Below are 18,054 nucleotides of genomic sequence, written 5' to 3'. Positions count from 1 at the left end.
ATCTGACTCTTGGTTTTGGCTCAGGTCATGATCTCAAGGTCATGAGATCAAGCCCTGCATCAGGCTCTGCCCTGGGTGTGGATCCTGCCTGAGATTCTCTCTCCCTCTCCCTCTGCCTCTACCCCCACCCCCGCTCTAAAAAAATAAGAAGTTTTAAAAAGTAAAAAAAGAAGTAAATATAAATGTACTGTCAGAGTAAATATACACTCACCTACTAAAAGACAAGAGATTCTCAAATTGGCTTAAAATTCTGCCATTATACTGCTTATAAGACACATGCCTAAAACAAAACAACACAAAGGTTTTAAAATTAGTAAATAAGAAAACATATCAGGAAAATGCCAATCAGAAGGCTGCTGCAATTAAATACTAATGTCACATATTTTAAATGAACAGCATTCAAAAAGAACAAGAAGATTTTGCTACTAATAAAAGCAGCCATCAAATAAGATCATTTAACAGTCATGAAGCTATATAAACATAAAAACATAGCCTCAAAAAAATATAAAGCAAACTCTGAAAAGTATGAGTACAAATAGAAAAATCTATAATCCTAATGGAAGGTTTTTAACAAATCCCCCTAAATAATACATCAGCAGGCCAAAAATAAGGATATGCATGTTTCAAATAATATTAACAAATTTGGTTTAATAGAATAGTAATATTCGTTTCAAAATCACATGAAACATTTATTAAAAAATTGATCATGTTAGGCTATATAAGACATTTCAAGAATTTTTAAAACTCAATTTAACAGGAGTGCCTGGCTAGCTCAGTTGATAGAGCATGCAACTCGATCTCAGGGTTGGGAGTTCAAGACCCACACTGGGTGCAGAGACTACTTAAAGAAAAAAAACCAAAAAACAAAAACATACCTCAATTTAACAGAGGCCACATTATTTGACCACAATATAATTATAACAAAAACATAACTTGAAAAACACATAAACAAAAAAAACTTGTTTGGAAACTCAACATCCTTACACACACAATTTCTGTTTAATCCATAAATTTAAAGAGAATACCATATTGGAAAGTGTACAATATGTGCAACTGAGTAAGATCAATTTACTACATTTCAGTGAGGCACTATTACATCAACTCCTTAACTGAAAACTGTTGGTTTGGGGCAGGGAAGACAAGCTTGTATTTTTTTCTGCTTTAAAGAATGATCTATAGTTCAGGGGAGACAAATAGCTCTAATTAAAGAGGGAAAACTCCTTTTTACAGAAAAATGCCAATTTTAAATGTAGGTACAGTGACAGAATAAGAAAACTATAATTTTGCAACTTCTCATGAAATTATGAATTCAGGCAATGATTATTAATCAGTGTTTTAATCATCAAAGGGAAGATTAATAAGGAGTTGGACATCTGTGTGGTACCAAAGTAACACCACAAAGATAAACTTTTACTCACAAGGACTGAAACAATATAAGCTTTACATTGGAGGAATTATACTGCTAATTATCAATGTTAGCATTATAAATGACAGAACAAACACATACTATTTATCTCCTAAGGAGATGACACAATATGAAATGACAATATTATCTCTGATGAATCCTAGCCAAAAATGTTAACTGGAATTTAATCAAAATTTACACAAAATAGAATAGAAGAACAAGCTAAGGAACACCACAAGCAACATTCAAAGAAATCCAAGAGCTAGGATTGTCAGCTAGCATGGTGTCTTTAGCTAGTTAGTACCATGAAAAAAGGGAGAGCTGTAGATTAAAAAAGATTTAAGGACACACAAATTGCAGTGTATGGTCCTGGACTGGATCCTGGAGAGATCTGAATACAACCTAAGTATTAGGTGATGCCAGGAGGATTATTAATCTGTTTAGGTGTGATAATGTTAACAGGCTACAACAGGCTATTAACTGGGTAAATAAATGTGGTATAGCTACACAATAGAATACTATTCAGCTACAAAAAGAAACAAAGTACTGATACAGGCTGTAACATACCAGTTTTCAAGAATTCAGAACATGGGGGCCCTGGGTGGCTCAGTCTGTTAAGTGTCTGACTCTTGATTTCGGCTCAGGTCATGATCTCGGGGTTGTGGGATTAAGCCCTGTGTTGGGCTCCATGCTCAGCATGGAGTCTGATTGGGATTCTCTCTCTCCCTCTGCCTCTGCCCCTCCCCCTGCTTACGCTCTCTCTTTCAAAATAAATAAATAGAATCTTAAAAAAAAAAAAAAAACTCAGAACATGGATGAACCTAAAAAAACATTAAGCTAAGTAAAAGAAGCCTGAAACAAAAAACCATATATATGTGACTCTATAAATGGGAAATATCCAGAAAAGGCAAATCTATAGACAGTAAGTTAGTGGTTGCCTGGGGGTGGCATAAGTAACTGGCTGCAAATGGAGATAAAGAATCATTTTGGGGTAATGGAAATATTTTAAAATTTGATTTGGTGATGGTTGCAGATCTCTGTAAATTTAGTAAAAATCACTGAATTACAATTAAAATGAAATAATTTGGGCGCCTGGGTGGCTCAGTCGTTAAGCGTCTGCCCTCGGCTCAGGTCATGATCCCAGGGTCCTGGGATCGAGCTCCACATGGGGCTCCCTGCTCGGCAGGAGGCCTGCTTCTCCCTCTCCCACTCCCCCTGCTTGCGTTTCCTCTCTTGCTGTCTCTCTCTCTCTGTTGAAAAATAAATAAAATCTTTAAAAAAAAAAAAAGAATTAATTTTATGGTATGTAAGTCATACCTTAATAAAGCTCTTAAAAATAAAATTTTAAAAATTTTCCTATTTCTAGGAGTATGTATTTAGGAGTAGAAAGTCAAGATACCTGTATTTACTTTTAAAATATTTCAGTAATAAAAACTAAAGAGAGTTAAGAAAACAAATTCCCACTCTCATTCATTTATGGTGGAACAGGAAACGGTAATAACTCTCTGGAGGGCAATTTGGACATACTTACACAAATTACAAATACTTTACTCTTTTCTCAGTAATTTTGATCCTGGAAATTATTTTAGGCACAGCCGTATATGTCTAAAATGATAAGACGTTTTATTGTTATTAGCTACAACATTATAATAGTAAATGATTAGAAATAACCCAAGGGATCAATAAGGGATTACTTACATAAACAATGATACATCCACACAATGGAATACTATACAGATGTTTAAAAAAAGAACGAAGATGTTTTCTACGTACTGACCATGAAAGATTTTTAGAATACATTAAATGGAGAAGGAAGATCTAGAACGTTTATAATGTGCTAACTTTTGTGTTAAAAGGAAGAGAAAAGGGGCACCTGGGTGGCTCAGTCTGTTAAGCACCTGACTCTGGATTTTGGCTCAGGTCATGATTTCAGGGTCGTGAGATCAAGCCCCACATCAGGATTCTTGCTCCACGGGGAGTCTGCCTGAGATTCTCTCCCCCTCCCTCTCCCTCTGGGGCCCCTGCTCTCTCTCTCTCAAATAAATAAATAAATCTTAAAAAAAAAAAGGAAGAGAAAAAATATGTATATTTGTGTGTGTATGAGAAAAACAATGGAAAGACACATACAATGGGTAGGGAGGAATGGGGTAGATCAGAAAAGGGGTGAGAGCATCCCTTTTTTTTTAAGATTTTATTTATTTGAGATAAAGCGAGAGAGAGCACGAGCTGGGGGGAGGGGTAGAGGGAGAGGAAGAAGCAGACTCCCCACTGAGCAAGGAGGTCAATGCAGGGCTTCATCACAGGACCCTGGGATCATGACCTGAGCCAAAAATAGACGCTTAACTGACGGAGCCACCCAGGCTCCCCGAGAGCATCCCTTTCTTATATTACTTGATATTTCTTTGTTATATTACTTAAATAACATTACTTGGTTATATTACTTTGTAAGTTATATCGTTCTTACATTAATTTGATTCTCAAAACACTTGAATACATTAAAATTCAAAACAATGAAAATAAAAATTTTTCCCTCCCCATTTTAAAGTGGTACATATAAAAACACACTGGATGTAACTAATGCAGTCCTTACAGAAAACTCATAACCTTTTAAAACAATACACACTTTCAGAAGTAGAATTATCTTATATGCATTTTTTGTATCCACTTGATTTTTTTAAACTGGTATATAATTTACATACAATAAAATTCACCCTTTTTATTTTACTGTTCTGAACATGTAACCACCAGCACAATCAAGATATGAGTCAATTCCATCACAACAAAAATCTACTAATGTCCCTTAATCAATCCTTCCCTGAACCTCCAGGCAACCACTGATCTGTTTTTCATCCCTATAGCTTTGCCAAACCAGAATATGTCACATATATAGAATGATACAGCATGCAGACTTTTAAGCATAATGAATAATATTTTTTTAAAAAAAAAGATTGAAAATAAATGAGCTGACTACTTAGCTCAAGAAGTTAAAAGAATAATTCCAATGTTATTACAGAAACAAGAAAACAGAAGGAATAACAAAGATAACGCGGAAAACAATGAAAAACAAAAAAAAAAAAAGGAAGATTATTTGAAAAACAAACATTAGGAATAGAAGGGAAGTATCTAATCTGTTAGAGAAACTGTAGCAAACTTACGATGAAACTTTAGAAATATTTCTATTAAAGTCAGTAAAAAGACAAGGATGCCCATTATTGCCTCTACCATCCAGTGCTGTTTTAGAGAGTGTTACTGCCACTAAAACAAGAAGAGGAAATAAGATGTAAAAATTGTTAAGGAAGAGAGGAAAACCTGCCATGATTTTCTACAGAGAAAACTCAAAGGGAAAAAGACAACAGATAAGAACAGGTTTACCAAGATGTTGGATATGAGCTCATATATATCCAAAACATTTAAAAAACCAAAAATCTAAGGACAAACACAGCACCAACAAAAACTACAGTGTCAAATAAAGCTAACAAAAAATGTGCAGGGCCCTGATGTGGAAAGGTAAAAATCTTTTCTGAAGAATTAAAATTTAAAAAAAAAAAGTGAATAAACAAGAGACACATATTCAGGGATAAGAAAACTCAAAAGTAAAGATTCCACTTTCCCAAATTAATCAATAAATTCATAGGATTATGAAAGGAATTTAATGATCTAGGAATAAGCAACACAATTTTGAACACAAAGAATGAAGCTGGGAGTGGGCTGGGTGTTATCAAATCGTACTGAAGAGCTAACATTACTTGGTTATATTACTTTGTAAATTATATCGTGATTAAAACAGAGTAGCAGAAAGATTAAACAGCTGAATAGCGCCAAGACTGGAGGCAGATCGACATATACACTGGGACCTGAAAAATGGCAGAAGCTGCATCACAAACCAATGGGGAAAAGATCCAATAAATGGTTTTGGAATAAATGTGGCTAAAGTAAAACCATATTCATATTTATTTTCAAAATAAAATTCAGGTAGATATGAGAATTTTAAAAAGCAAAACTAAAACTATTATAGAAAAATATAGCAGAATATATCTGTGAACCTATGTGTTGGGAAAGCCTTTGTAAACAAGTTACAAAAAGCATATCCCATAAAAAAGAGGAGAAATACACTAGGTAACATTAAAATATAAAGCTTATAGGACAAGGCAAATTAAAAGGTGAGCCACAGACTCAGAGAAGATATTTACAAGTGAAACAAAGGACTGGTATCCAGAATCTTCACTATGTTATATAGTATATATTTGTAATAATCTGTTATTCTTTGTTTATATAAAGTTTATGTAAAGCTTACAAATCAAAAAGAAAATAGGTGACACGTGAATAAAAAGTTCACAGAAGAGGAAATCAGAAAGGCCAATAAATATGAAAAGAGGGTCAAACTCACTAGTGATCAGGGAAATGCAAATTAAAGTCAGATACCAAATTTTTAACCCATCAGGAAATATTAAAAAGTTTATTATTAATCAGGTATTGGAGTAAATGCTATCTGTCACACCTTGTGGGTTGAAGTGCACCATTACCGCCCCTTTGGTAGGTAAGCAATATGGTTACATCTAGTAAACTGAAAACTGGACTTTCCTTTCCTGGGACTACATCCTAGAAAAACTCTCATATGTGTACACACATGGAGATATGTGCAAGCACGCTCACTATGGGGCTATGAAAACAGATAATCTGAGGCAACTTAAATGTCTATCCAAAATGTCTATCCATAAGATAATAAATCAATAAAACCTGGTACTGTCTTCCAAAGGAATCCTACAAGACAGTTAAAAGAAATGAACTAGATTTATACACAGAGCATCAATTTGGATAGTATTAAAAAATAAAATGTTGAGTAAAATATACAAGTTGAAAAATCAAATACACATGTAATACCATTTATATAAGTAGTTTTAAACAGCACCCAAGAAACAGTGAGGTTTCAGAAGCAGCTATGCAAACAAAACTTTTTTTTCTCTCCAAAGATTTTATTTATTTGAGAGAGACAGAGAGAGAGAGAGAGAGAGAGAGAGAGAGAGAGAGCGAGCGCGTGCTCGAGGGAGCAGAGGGAGGAGGAGGCAGAGGGGGGAGGGAGAAGCAGACTACCTGCTGAGCGGGGAGCCTGATGCAGGTCTCCCAAGATCATGACCTGAGTCAGTCAGCCCTCAACCAACTGAGCCACCCAGGAGCCTCCCCACAAAATTATCTTTTAAAGAAACTGCAGGAATTCCTCCCACACTCAGCAGTGTGGGTGTCACTGTGGAAGAATGAAAGGGGCATGCGGTGAAAAGGGGAAAGAGAAGACTAGCCACAAATATGATAAAGTATTAGCATCTGTTAATTCAGGGTGATGGAAATATAGGCATTCTCTTCTATTTTTAGTTTTCTTTGTATTTAAAATTTATCAAAACAGGGGAAAAAAGCATAATAAAAACGCTTGGATATCAGAGTTAAATGGCCCACCTAAATCTTGGCTGTAATATTTAATGGTTGTGTGACTTTGGGGAAGTGACTTAATTTCTCAAAAGCATCTTTTTTCAGCTATAAACCAAGTACCACAATACCAATTCAGTTACCATGGGGTTTCTGTGGGAACATGGACTATTCAGTCAGTACACTCGGTAGTTTCTGAAGTTAAAGTGTCACTCAGGTGTGTGGATAAATGTGGACCCACTATGACGTCACAGGAATCAAACTGGCCTGGCCTGAGACTTGGGACTGGCTCATACCCTGACAGTGGGGGCACAGAGCAGCAGTTCTCCTAGCACAAGCCTCCTTAGGAAGGCCATGAACCCCGACACTGTTCTAAATCGCATGTCCCAGGAGAGGGGCAGATAGAATCTAAAACGTTGATGAATAGAAAAATATAAAAAGGCCCAACAGGAAAATACACCACTATTTTATTACTGACTAATAATGTCATTTATCACTGTGAAGAAGTTATATTTATAATTTTAAAATGATTTCTACTTTATAAAAGATGAACTTGTGATTATTTTAACTAAATGTACAGGCACCGACTAGATTCTAAATAATTTACTTTAAACAAATAATCTTCTCTATCCCACAAATCTAGCATGATGCTGGTGCACAGCAGGCCACCAGTAATTACTTGTCGATTTGGTGGTTGATCCACAACAACTGAAGAAACATCTCAAATAATAGAAAAGCCCAGAAAACCTCCAGAGACAAAACAGGTTGGCTGCTTCCAAAGCTTTAACCATCAAATGAAACCTCCATCCTCAGAGAAGAAATCTGCATTTCAGTTATTAACACCAGAACTTTCTGGGAGCCAAAGAGGGCTGCATCTATCTTATCCATAAGTGTTACAGAGCCCTCAAAAGGGCTCCAGGGACAAAAAAAAAAAAAAAAAAAAAAAGGAAATCATTCAAATAAACTTAAATTAGTATTTCTTAATGGAGGGCTCCTCAGTTTTTAATATGCTAATGTACATTCTCTGAGAAAGGGATATATTCTGCAATGTTTCTCAAATTTATCTGAAGAACCTTTTTTAATTTTCAGTGCCTCTGGCAAGGACTGAACTCTACACTTTGGAAAATCCTGTCCTCGATCATCTTTGTAGTCACTGAATTAATAAACTAATTTTGGTGAATTAATAAATAAAAATTTAAGCAGTAGTTTGGAGTTAAAAAAAATTGTACAAACTGGTTCAATTTTTTTTGGCAAAGTTTTTAGTGTTATTCCACTAAAGCTGAAGAAACATGTACCCTGCGATGTAGCAACTCCCAGTCCTAGGTAGAATACTCAACAATATGTAAATAGGAACACCAAAAAATGTTCAAGAAAGTTCGTAACAGCACACTATCCATGATAACCCCAACCTGGAAACAACCATGGTACAAGGGAGAAACAAATTTATATAACAGTGCCTTATACAAAATGGAAATGAACAAACTACAACCTCATGTGACATTCTAGAGAGTCTCTCAAACACAATGTGGAGCTAAAGAAGCCAGACACAAGAAGACTAGACACTATGATTCCATTTACACAAAGCTGAAAAGCAGGAAAAAGTAATCTATGGTGTCAAAGATGACCAAGGACACTGGTAACCCCTGGAGACAAGTAGGGAATATAATAGGTAGGGGCCAGAGGGGACTTTCCCAGGTGCTGGCCACGTTCTATTTCTTGACCTGGATGGTGCCTACAGGTGTGTTCACTGTGATAATTCATTTCCTAATCTGCACTTTTTTTTTTTGCATGTTATGCTTAAAAAAAAGAAAGTTAAAACAGTTTGGCAATCCAATCAGTCGTTCTGTTTGGTTACTGTGCACAATCAATGTTGGCAGGTGTCTACATGACATGCTGGCCCTAGATGCCCAGCTGTGGTGAGAGCACTGGGAACTGCTACCAGGCACTAACTCATGTAATCTTCAAGACATCCCACGAATAAAGGCACTTTTGAAATCTTTATTGTTTGCATTGAATAGGTGAGGAAACTAAGGCTCAGGGAGAGTCAATAACTTGCCCAAAGTCACAGGCCTGTAAGTGGTAGAGACAAAATCAAACAGGACTCCAAATCTCATGTTCTTGGCACTATCCTTCCTATCCCAGGGAATCTGCTACATGCCTACTGACCAGAGTTGCTCGAGTGGTTTTAATTTCTCATGACCATCGAACCTTGAAACAGTAAAGCAGCACCACAACCTTACCATCTTTACACAGAAAGACTCAAAATTCTCCCTCTCAAAACCTAAAACATGAATTATTAACAACAGGAAAAAACAATAATAAATGGGGTGCCTGGGTGGCTCAGTCAGTTAAGCATCTGCCTTCAGCTCAGGTAGTGATCCCAAGATCCTGGGATCAAGCCCTGCATTGGGCTCCCTGCTCAGCAGGGAGCCTGCTTCTCCCTCTCCCTCTGCCTCTCCCCCGCCCGGTAATTGCTCTATCTCCAATAAATAAAATCTTTTTAAAAAATGATAACTAATAATTTATGCAGATACAGACCTTCTTATTTTGCATCAAAAATATGCTGGGAACTATGGGGCGCCTAGGTGGCTCAGTCAGTTAAGCATCTGATTCTTGATTTCAGCTCAGGTCATGATCTCAGGGTCCTGAGATGGAGCCCAGAGTTGGAGTCTGTGCTCAGCAGAGAATCTGCTTGAGAATCTCTCCCTCTACCCGTCCCCTCACTTGCGCACTACCCCCAGCTCTAAAATAAATAAATATATCTTTAAAAACATGCTGGACACTAGGAAATTGGGGGACTGGGAAGGTGGTTGGAGGGATCAGTCCAAATGCAAGGACTCCAGAGAAACAGAAGAATTATTACAATGGTACAATTATTTAAGCCAAAATAACCTGAAATTCTTTCCTGGGGTACAAAAATGTTGCTTATTTTCTGCGAAGGGAAATAAAATTCAATTATTTAAAAAAATATATAAAACTCCTTTAAGTACAAGTCTAATATATGTTCATTAGAGAATTGTGAATGCAAAAACAAAGCACAAAGACAATGAAAGCTTAAGGGTAACAATCTTAACATTTTTTGAAGAAAATCTATCTATCCCATCTGTCTCTCAGGAATACATAAGCCCCCCATCTCATCGCTGCCATGTCTCCTCCCACCCCTATTTTGGCCATAATGGCTTCGTTTTTGAGCCCTGACTGTGTCAAACTTTCCCTCCCTCGGGGAGTCTGCACTTGCTGTCTCTCTAACTCAAAAGCTGGTTGCTAAAAAGGCTGGCTCCTTCTCCTGCTTCAGATCCCAGCAAAATGTCACTTAGGCAAGTCCTTCCCTGACCCCTTCCCGGGCCCACACTTTCTATCACACCCCTCATTATTCTCCTCTCGGCAGTTAACCCACCCGGATTTTCTACTGTCTATTGTCTGTTCCCTTCCCAAGAATCTGAGGTTTGTGAGGGAAAAGGCCTTGCACACAGTAGGTGCTAGGTGGATATCTGAATGCTGCACAAATGCTCTGGTAATGTGCTTTTACCCATTCAATATATTAAGAAAAGATCCCCACGAATAAATTGAATCCAAAAGCAAACTCCTGAATCTGTTAGATTATGCTTACTTTTCCTCAGCTCTCTCATGATACAAAGCCTTCTTCTAATAGGCTATCCTAATTCTGATCATGTTCATTTTAAGAGGTCCAGACATGAAAAAGCAAAAAACAAAACAAAACAAAACAAAAAACCCCACCAAAAACCACATTTCAATAAAATTCTAAGCCTAGGCATACTAGATTTAGGATCACTGAAGGAGAAAATGTGTGCTATCATTAAAGATAATTATAAAAGTACCATCAGTTGTGCAAATTATGACTCTTCTTCCACATAAAAGAACAGTAGTGCAAAGGGTAGAAATCCTAATAGCCCCAACAAGGCCCTGTGCACACTGAGTTTAGTACAAATCATAATTACACACATCAGTCATGTCCTATTCTTTATAGAGGGAGACATACACATATCAATACACCTCCTGAAGAAAATTCCCCTACTAGCTCCCTCTGCAACTGAACATATTAATTCATAAACAAAGCAATATAAAACTCTACCATTCTGACCTCCTCTGTTTATATTAGAAACAAACAAAACCAGTGATGCCTGGCCACTACCTCTCTCTTCCCTTTTCTTTCTGGACCCAGTGGTTCCTAAACTTGGCTGTCTATTATAAGCTCTCGGAGAACTCGAAAACCTCTGGAAGCCCGGCTGTACCCGGGACTAACTGAATTAGAGTTGCAGAGGGCAGTGAGGCTCCTGCGGCAGTATCTTTAAAGTTTTCTAGGTGATTCCAGTGTGCCGCTTTAGACCTCACTATTCCAAGTACAGTGCCTGGGCACCACCTGGGAGCTTGCTAGAAATGCAGAGCCTTAGGCCCAACCCCATCTGATCGCAGTGAATCAGAAACTCCGTTTCATGAAATAACACATGTTCAACATTTAGGATGGGTCTGGCATGCAGTAAGAACTAAGTAGATGGCACTGCTATTTTTATTTATTAAAGTCCACTACATGGTCCTCTAACGTATTCTTATTTGCTTACATTTGTTCCATTTACAGACCTTGCAGCAGCTCCCAATGTCTCTTATAGGATACCATATGGTCTACAGCACATATGGACATGCAAATAAATCCTAGTTTATCCACATTCTCCCTCCAAATCAGTAAGTTTTCTTTCTTTTTTTTTTTTTTTAGTAGACTCCACACCCAACGTAGGGCTTGAACTCATGACCCTGAGATCAAGAGTCACATGCTCGGGCGCCTGGGTGGCTCAGATGGTTAAGCGACTGCCTTGGGCTCGGGTCATGATCCTGGAGTCCCAGGATCGAGTCCTGCATCGGGCTCCCTGCTCGGCAGGGAGTCTGCTTCTCCCTCTGACCCTCCTCCCTCTCATGCTCTCTGTCTCTCATTCTCTCTCTCGCAAATAAATAAATAAAAAATCTTTAAAAAAAAAAAAAAAGAGTCACATGCTCTACTGACTGAGCCAGCCGGGCGCCCCGATAAGCTTCCTTTCAGAATCCAAAGATGATGTTTCCTCTAGCATCTTAAAGTTGCTAACGTTTTGCCACCCTGAACATATAAGCCCACAGGAACTACGAGTAGAGGTTCACATGCCAAATGCAACATTTCTCAGTTCCTCTTCCACACAAGCTCCCCTCTCTTGTGATCTTCCTCCCGCCCCCTGATCTTCCCGTAACTGGGAGTGATTGGAACTCTCAAAAGTCCTACGATGGGTATTTCTGGCATCTGGTGGAGAACTACAAAATACATTAACCTTTTCAAACTGAGGTGTGAAATATTCGAGTGGCACCAAATTATTTTAAGGATTGTGCCTATTTGATAAAGCTTACACTCCTCCCTCTTACTCTGAAGCACAGCTGGACATACAATAGAGAATCAAATTTTATTTACTGCATGGATGAACTGGAACCGCTATACTTGCCGAATTTAGTAACACTTAAAAATGAGATACGCTTTACTCTGTCGGGGCAAACAAAGTTAATGTTAAAAAAAAAACCCTTGCTTTCTACTTTATCCAATTTCTTCATATTCCCCTCTCTGCATACTTTTAGCAAAAGCCCCTGCTTGGTCCTGGCACTGTAGGAAGTACTCTCCATACTTCCACTATTTGTTGGTTAAAATAATCTATGAGGTATGCACTACTACCATAGCATTTATTTTCCAGTTGAGGAGACTGAGACATGGAGACCTGATCATGAGTCAGGGTCTCACAGCCTGCAAGCAGGGCTGGGAATCCCAGACTCCTCATCCTGAGTGGGCTCCACAACCACGCCCCACTAGGCACCTTCCTTAATTTGTGTTAATCTCGCTGGCATCTTCATGCTTTCTTCCACATAGGCAGCACCTCTGATCTTCCTCAGGGTGAAGAGCTGTCAAAGCTAACCCAGAAACTTAAAAAAAGGAGGAATCCTATGTGCAAATACCGTTCAATTTCCAAGCAGATCATGCTCTTTCTAATTCTCATCCAGACAAGATCCAACTAGTGTTCCCTTCACATACACTTTTCAGAAAAAGAGGAACTGCTGAGAAGAATAACATTAATGAGTTTATATTCCAGATAACCCTGAATAAATTACTGAGCTTCAGTAAAAATTAGCAAACACTCCAACACAAAGGCAATGACCATCAGGAGCCAGCAGAGATTCAGAGCACTTGTCTGACTAACTCATCTCCATATTCAAAAGGTTCCTTCACCTGAAGATCAAGGGAAGCCTTAGATAATTCACAAGAATTAAGTTTCTCTGAAGAGGGCAGGGCACTGAATGGTCTTTCTGAAAAAAGTGGACAAGTGAGCCCAAAGACGGTGCCTCACTGGTTTCAAAACTGGCTGATCCCTCATGTCCCATGTGTTCTCCATAGCCAGTCATGTGTTCAACATACACTTTTGGGCTTGTGCTGGACTGTGAGAATACGATACTGACCAAAACACCCAAACAGAGCAAAAGTGGACATACCTCTGCACTCAGGGGTGAGCAGTCTGAAAGAGCCATATGATAGAACAGCCTGGGGGAAGAGGCAACAAGATGACTGGGTCTGGAGAGAAGCTAGGAAAACTGGAGCAGAGCAAAGATCACACAAGTCAGGCAGAACAGCAGGAAGGCTGGCTTGAAAGCTGGGCTTCCTGTCTCTGTTTTGTTATAAACAGTTTTACCCATTGGAGGAAAAGAACAGGGGAAGCTGCTCTAGTTAATATCTCTTCTCATTGTTGCCCTAGGTTAGGAATATTACATATCTTTGTCATTCTTATCTGTCAGGCTAAGTCACCAATTACCTTTTCCTTAGTTATCATTTTTTCATTCGACATGCCAGACCTGTGTTAGAGGCTGGGACCACCATGGGGAAAAGGAACCCTGCCTTGCCCTCAAGTTGTTGACACCATGTAGAGCATGGAGGAAGGTTGAGGACTCCAAGGCTCAGACTGAACATTATGGGTAAAGCCCACCTGGAGAAGATGGGAGGGAGACCTCCCTGCTCAAGTGTCTCTAAATGTGTGGTCAGGGTCCATGGCAGCGAGCTGACTTTGCACTCTCAGAATGTGCAGATGCTTGATAAAAATGCACATTACAGAACCTATTACCAGTTTAGAGAAAAGAACTATTTAACATTGAGAAGAGTTGATAAGAATTTTTTCTCTTAGAAAGGGGGTATCTCCATCCTTGAAAACAAAGTCTGTTACAAAATAGGAGCCAAATATAGTGCTTCTTTATGCTAACTTAAAAATGCCTGTACAAAACGCACAGCTTGGGAGTTTAGCAGAATTCTATGTTCTAGTCCAGGAGTGGCAAAAAAAATTTTTTTTAATAAAAGTGCAGATAGCAAACATTTTCTTTGTGGGCCATACAGCCTCTATCCCAGCCACCTGATTCTGTCTTTGTAGTAAAAATGGAGCTATAGACTATATTAAGCAAATAGATGTGGCTATGCTCCAAAAAACTTTACCAAACAGGCTGCTGGTCTGGAGGTGTAGTTCTAGCCCCATGAAATGGCATACCTTAGAAAAGCAAGAAAATCTCAATTTCCTGGGGTGCCTGGCTGGCTCAGTCAGTAGAGCATGTGACTCTTGATCTCAGGGTCATGAGTTCAAGCCCTACACTGGGCAAGGAGCCTACTAAAAAAAAAGAAAAAAGAAAAAAAAAAAAAGAAAATCTCAATCTCCTAAAATCTTTCTTCTCTGTGTTTCCTTATTACTGAAGGGGGGATCCTAGTGGTGGTAACATGTTCCCATATAACATGGTTCCCGGAGGGTAGACAGGGCTGAATAGTATTAAGCTAGGCTATGGATGCTCTACGGGGACAACAAAAGGCCTGGCGTCCTGACTAATTCAGGGTCAGAAACACATAGAATGAAAAATTAATAATCTACTCTAGCTTTCTGGCTTTACTCCCTCACTTCTCAGAGCTTCAGGGGTTACAAGTTATCTCCCTAGCCATCAGGCAATGTCTCAGGGCCTCACCGTTGGGATGTTCCGTGGCTTCATCTTCATCTTCCCCTCGTTTAGACAAACTTCCTACAAATCACTATGCTTCCTGCACATACCCTCACCGTCCCCTCTCATCTAATTCACAATGTACCAAAAACTCTGGTGCCAAAAGCAAATCAGTATTAATAACAGGCAACTTTTTACAGAAATAAAACCATTGTTCTCAGTCCCAAAAGAGATATTTGCAGAAGAAATGCTGTCAAATGAACTGCAACTTTTGAATGCATCTGCTGTACAAGGCCATTTAAGAGCATCCTATTTGACTCCCCACATTTGACCTCATTCATGAAGTTGTACAGTGTGGTCACCACACAATGAGCAGGGATGAGCAATGACAACTTTTAGAACTGCAAAAGAAAAGTGTATTTGGCCTCGACATTATATGGTTGCGAATGGGATAAAGGCACTTTCTCAAATGGGATTCTACCTGTATCACCCAATGGGGGAAAGAACAGAGCTGCAGACTGGGCACAGAGAGAAGGCAAATCATTTCAAGGGATATGAACAGAGGAAAAAGTATCCACTGGAGTATTTTCTTAGGAATAAAGAGAGTGAGGGGCGCCTGGATGGCTCACTTGTTAAAGCGTCTGCCTTCAGCTCAGGTCATGATCCCAGGGCCCTGGGATCGAGCCCTGCATCAGGCTCCCTGCTCAGCTGGAAGCCTGCTTCTTCCTCTCCCTTTGCCCCTGCTTGTGTTCCCTCTCTCGCTGTGTCTGTCTCTATCAAATAAATTAAAAAAAAAAAAAAAAAGGACTAAAGAGAGTGGAGTCTGAGGTTGAATATGGCCACCAAATTAAGTTTACATAGTTAATTTTTCCTGAGTTATCATGGTATTTTAATAATAATCCAATTTTTAGAAATACATGTATCATCCAAAATGGTTTAGTAAAGCTTAACTCTTACAACCCTCAAATCCTTCAGGGAAAAAAGATATACCAGAATATACAACAGAATTTGTAGCTGTGTAAATGATCCTTAGAATCTTATAAAGGAGACTATTACAGTCAATTTTAACCAGTCAGGATAATTTCTAAATTAAAATAAGATGAACTTACCCATAGAATTTCAGATGAGACTAAAGCACTAGCAGAAGTTTTTCTGCTGTTTTCCATACTCCATGCTTAATTAAAAGATTTGCTGTGAACTACTGAGCAAAAGAACAGAAAAAGAATACATCTAAGTCATAACTCAACACCATCAAGCAATATGACATCTAAAATCAATGCTCTATACCCAGCAAGCTGCTAAGGAGCAAATTATTATACATCAACATTCTCCTCATTTTTGGAAAAGCTTTGGTCCTCTCTTCTTCCTCCTTGCTTTTAAATCACCTCATGCATCCGCTCTGGAATTATAATTTGGCCACTGTTTTGGTAACAGGCTTTATTTTCATGGCTGGAATTACCCAATGACCATTCATTTGAATGAACCTTCTAGTCTAGAAGAAAAAAATGTTTGACTCTTATCTCTTAATAAATAGCTCCCTTCTCTAGACTGATAAAAGTTCAGATGCGCTTTTATCAGGTATCAACACATTCTGAGAGCACAAACTCAGCTCCCTACATCCCTCCAAGACACCTGGGGAAAGCTAAAACACAAACTTATTCTCAGTTGAAGACTGCAAACTCAAATCTTCCTTACGTCTGAAAACAGAAAAAAAGATATGGTTTGGTAATCTGTTCCTTGCTACTAGCTTTTCCTGACAAAGCAGCACGTTCTAAACATTGGTACTATGTGCAAAATACAGAGGGGAAAAAAACTCCCATTTCTGCCTTGCAAATCTCCCTCTTAGTCCAACAGTGAGGAGTGGAAGAGAAGGAAATACGGAATGCAACGCATCATTCCTTACTGCTTGGAAAAGTGAGGCTCCATTGCACCTTTCAGATTTCTTTTAAAATGCCTGTATGCCGTTAAGATCGCCTCTTACAGCCCTAGCTCCTTGGGGTTTCCTTTTCTCTCTGCCCAATTCGCCCCTTCTCCTCCTTGGGTCCATATTCCTTACAATCCCTCCCGATGAAGAAGAACCCTCCCACAATCCGATTCCCAGGCCCTCCCCAACGCCTTGGGAGTGCGTTCGCCCCGGGCCTGCTGGGAAATCCACCAAAACCGAGACACCGTCCCCTCCTCTCCCCCCGGCAGTCGCGGCCAACGCGCCCCGGGCTGCTCCCCGAGTTTGTCGCCAGGGCGGCCCAGGGAGACGGGGATCCGGGGGCTGCGCCCTAAGGGAGAGCAGGCAGGACAGCGTGCTCCTTGCAGGCGCGGCCTGGGCCCGCCACGCGTCCCTGCGCCCCTCAACGTCGCCCAGGGCCCCACCGGGTCCCGTTCCTCCCCGCTCACCGGGATCCGGCAGCTAATCGTCGCCGAGGCCGGAGCCCCTGGGCGCGGCTGCTCCGGCGCCACCCCGGCCGCGCTCTGGGAGAGGGCCGGAGTGGGCGGCACCGCCCTGCCCGCCTCCCGGCCTCGCCGCCCCGGCAGTGCCGTCCAGGGAGAAGCCAGTCCCAAGGCCAAGCCCGCCACCCAGCCCTGGGGTCTCCAAGGCTTTCGGATCGCCCCCAGCGACCCCGCCTGGCACTCACCTCCCGCGCGCGGCACGAAGCCTGCTCCGACAGCGGCTGGCGGGCTGCCGATGCTGCCGCCCCGCGCGCACACGCAGCCTCCCGCAGCCGCACGCACGGCCGGGCGCGCGCAGACCACGCGCCGAGGCCCGGGAGCCCCTTGCTCGCTCGCACGCACGCGCGGGCCCTGAGCCCCGGCGAGCGCGGCCCCACTCGGCCCGCAGCCGTACGCACTCTCCCGGGCGCGCTCCGTCGCTCCTCGCCGTCACCTGGCGTTCCGAGTACCGTATGCATTTTACATTTGGGGCTCGCAGAGGCTGGGCAACTTAGTGACGGACCTCTGGCCAGGATTTTGCCCTGTTTACTAGCGGCGTAAATTCACGGCCTCGAGGCAGTCCTGGAGGGATTTACTTGTTAGAGTCCGCAAAGAGCTGTTAAGGAGAGAAGAAACCTCGGCAAGTTCCATATCTCAGAAGAAATGTGCGTTCTTCTAGAATCGATGGAGAATGAAGCGGTGGCGGGTGGACACGTCAGGTTACAATGGTCTGGTGTATGAACAGGAGTCCCAGGAAGTCGCTTGCTTTCGGGGAATTCATCTCGAAACTCTTCTTTGGTCTGGAGAACTCAAAGTCTGTC

At 40.6% G+C, this 18,054-nt stretch overlaps 1 long non-coding RNA gene across 3 annotated transcripts; it reads right to left on the bottom strand.

Moving 5' to 3' along the window:
- Positions 1 to 211: 211 nt before the first annotated feature.
- On the bottom strand, positions 212 to 17,784 carry LOC110591648. Of its 3 annotated transcripts, none has more exons than XR_002481040.1 (3): positions 17,440 to 17,784; positions 15,919 to 16,010; positions 212 to 280 (listed from the first exon to the last, which is right to left on the bottom strand). It is a non-coding gene; the product is annotated as an uncharacterized LOC110591648 (long non-coding RNA). The 3 variants fall into 3 exon arrangements; XR_002481041.1 differs by lacking the exon at positions 17,440 to 17,784 and adding an exon at positions 17,201 to 17,282 and having other exon boundaries at positions 15,919 to 16,007; XR_002481042.1 differs by lacking the exon at positions 17,440 to 17,784 and adding an exon at positions 17,201 to 17,266.
- Between the last annotated feature and the right edge of the window lie 270 nt (positions 17,785 to 18,054).

This window comes from Neomonachus schauinslandi, chromosome 1 (assembly GCF_002201575.2).
Source record: "Neomonachus schauinslandi chromosome 1, ASM220157v2, whole genome shotgun sequence".
Lineage (NCBI taxonomy): Eukaryota > Metazoa > Chordata > Mammalia > Carnivora > Phocidae > Neomonachus > Neomonachus schauinslandi.
The sequence above is the reverse complement of the archived record's forward strand: the minus strand, read 5'-3'. Positions and strand labels throughout refer to the sequence as shown.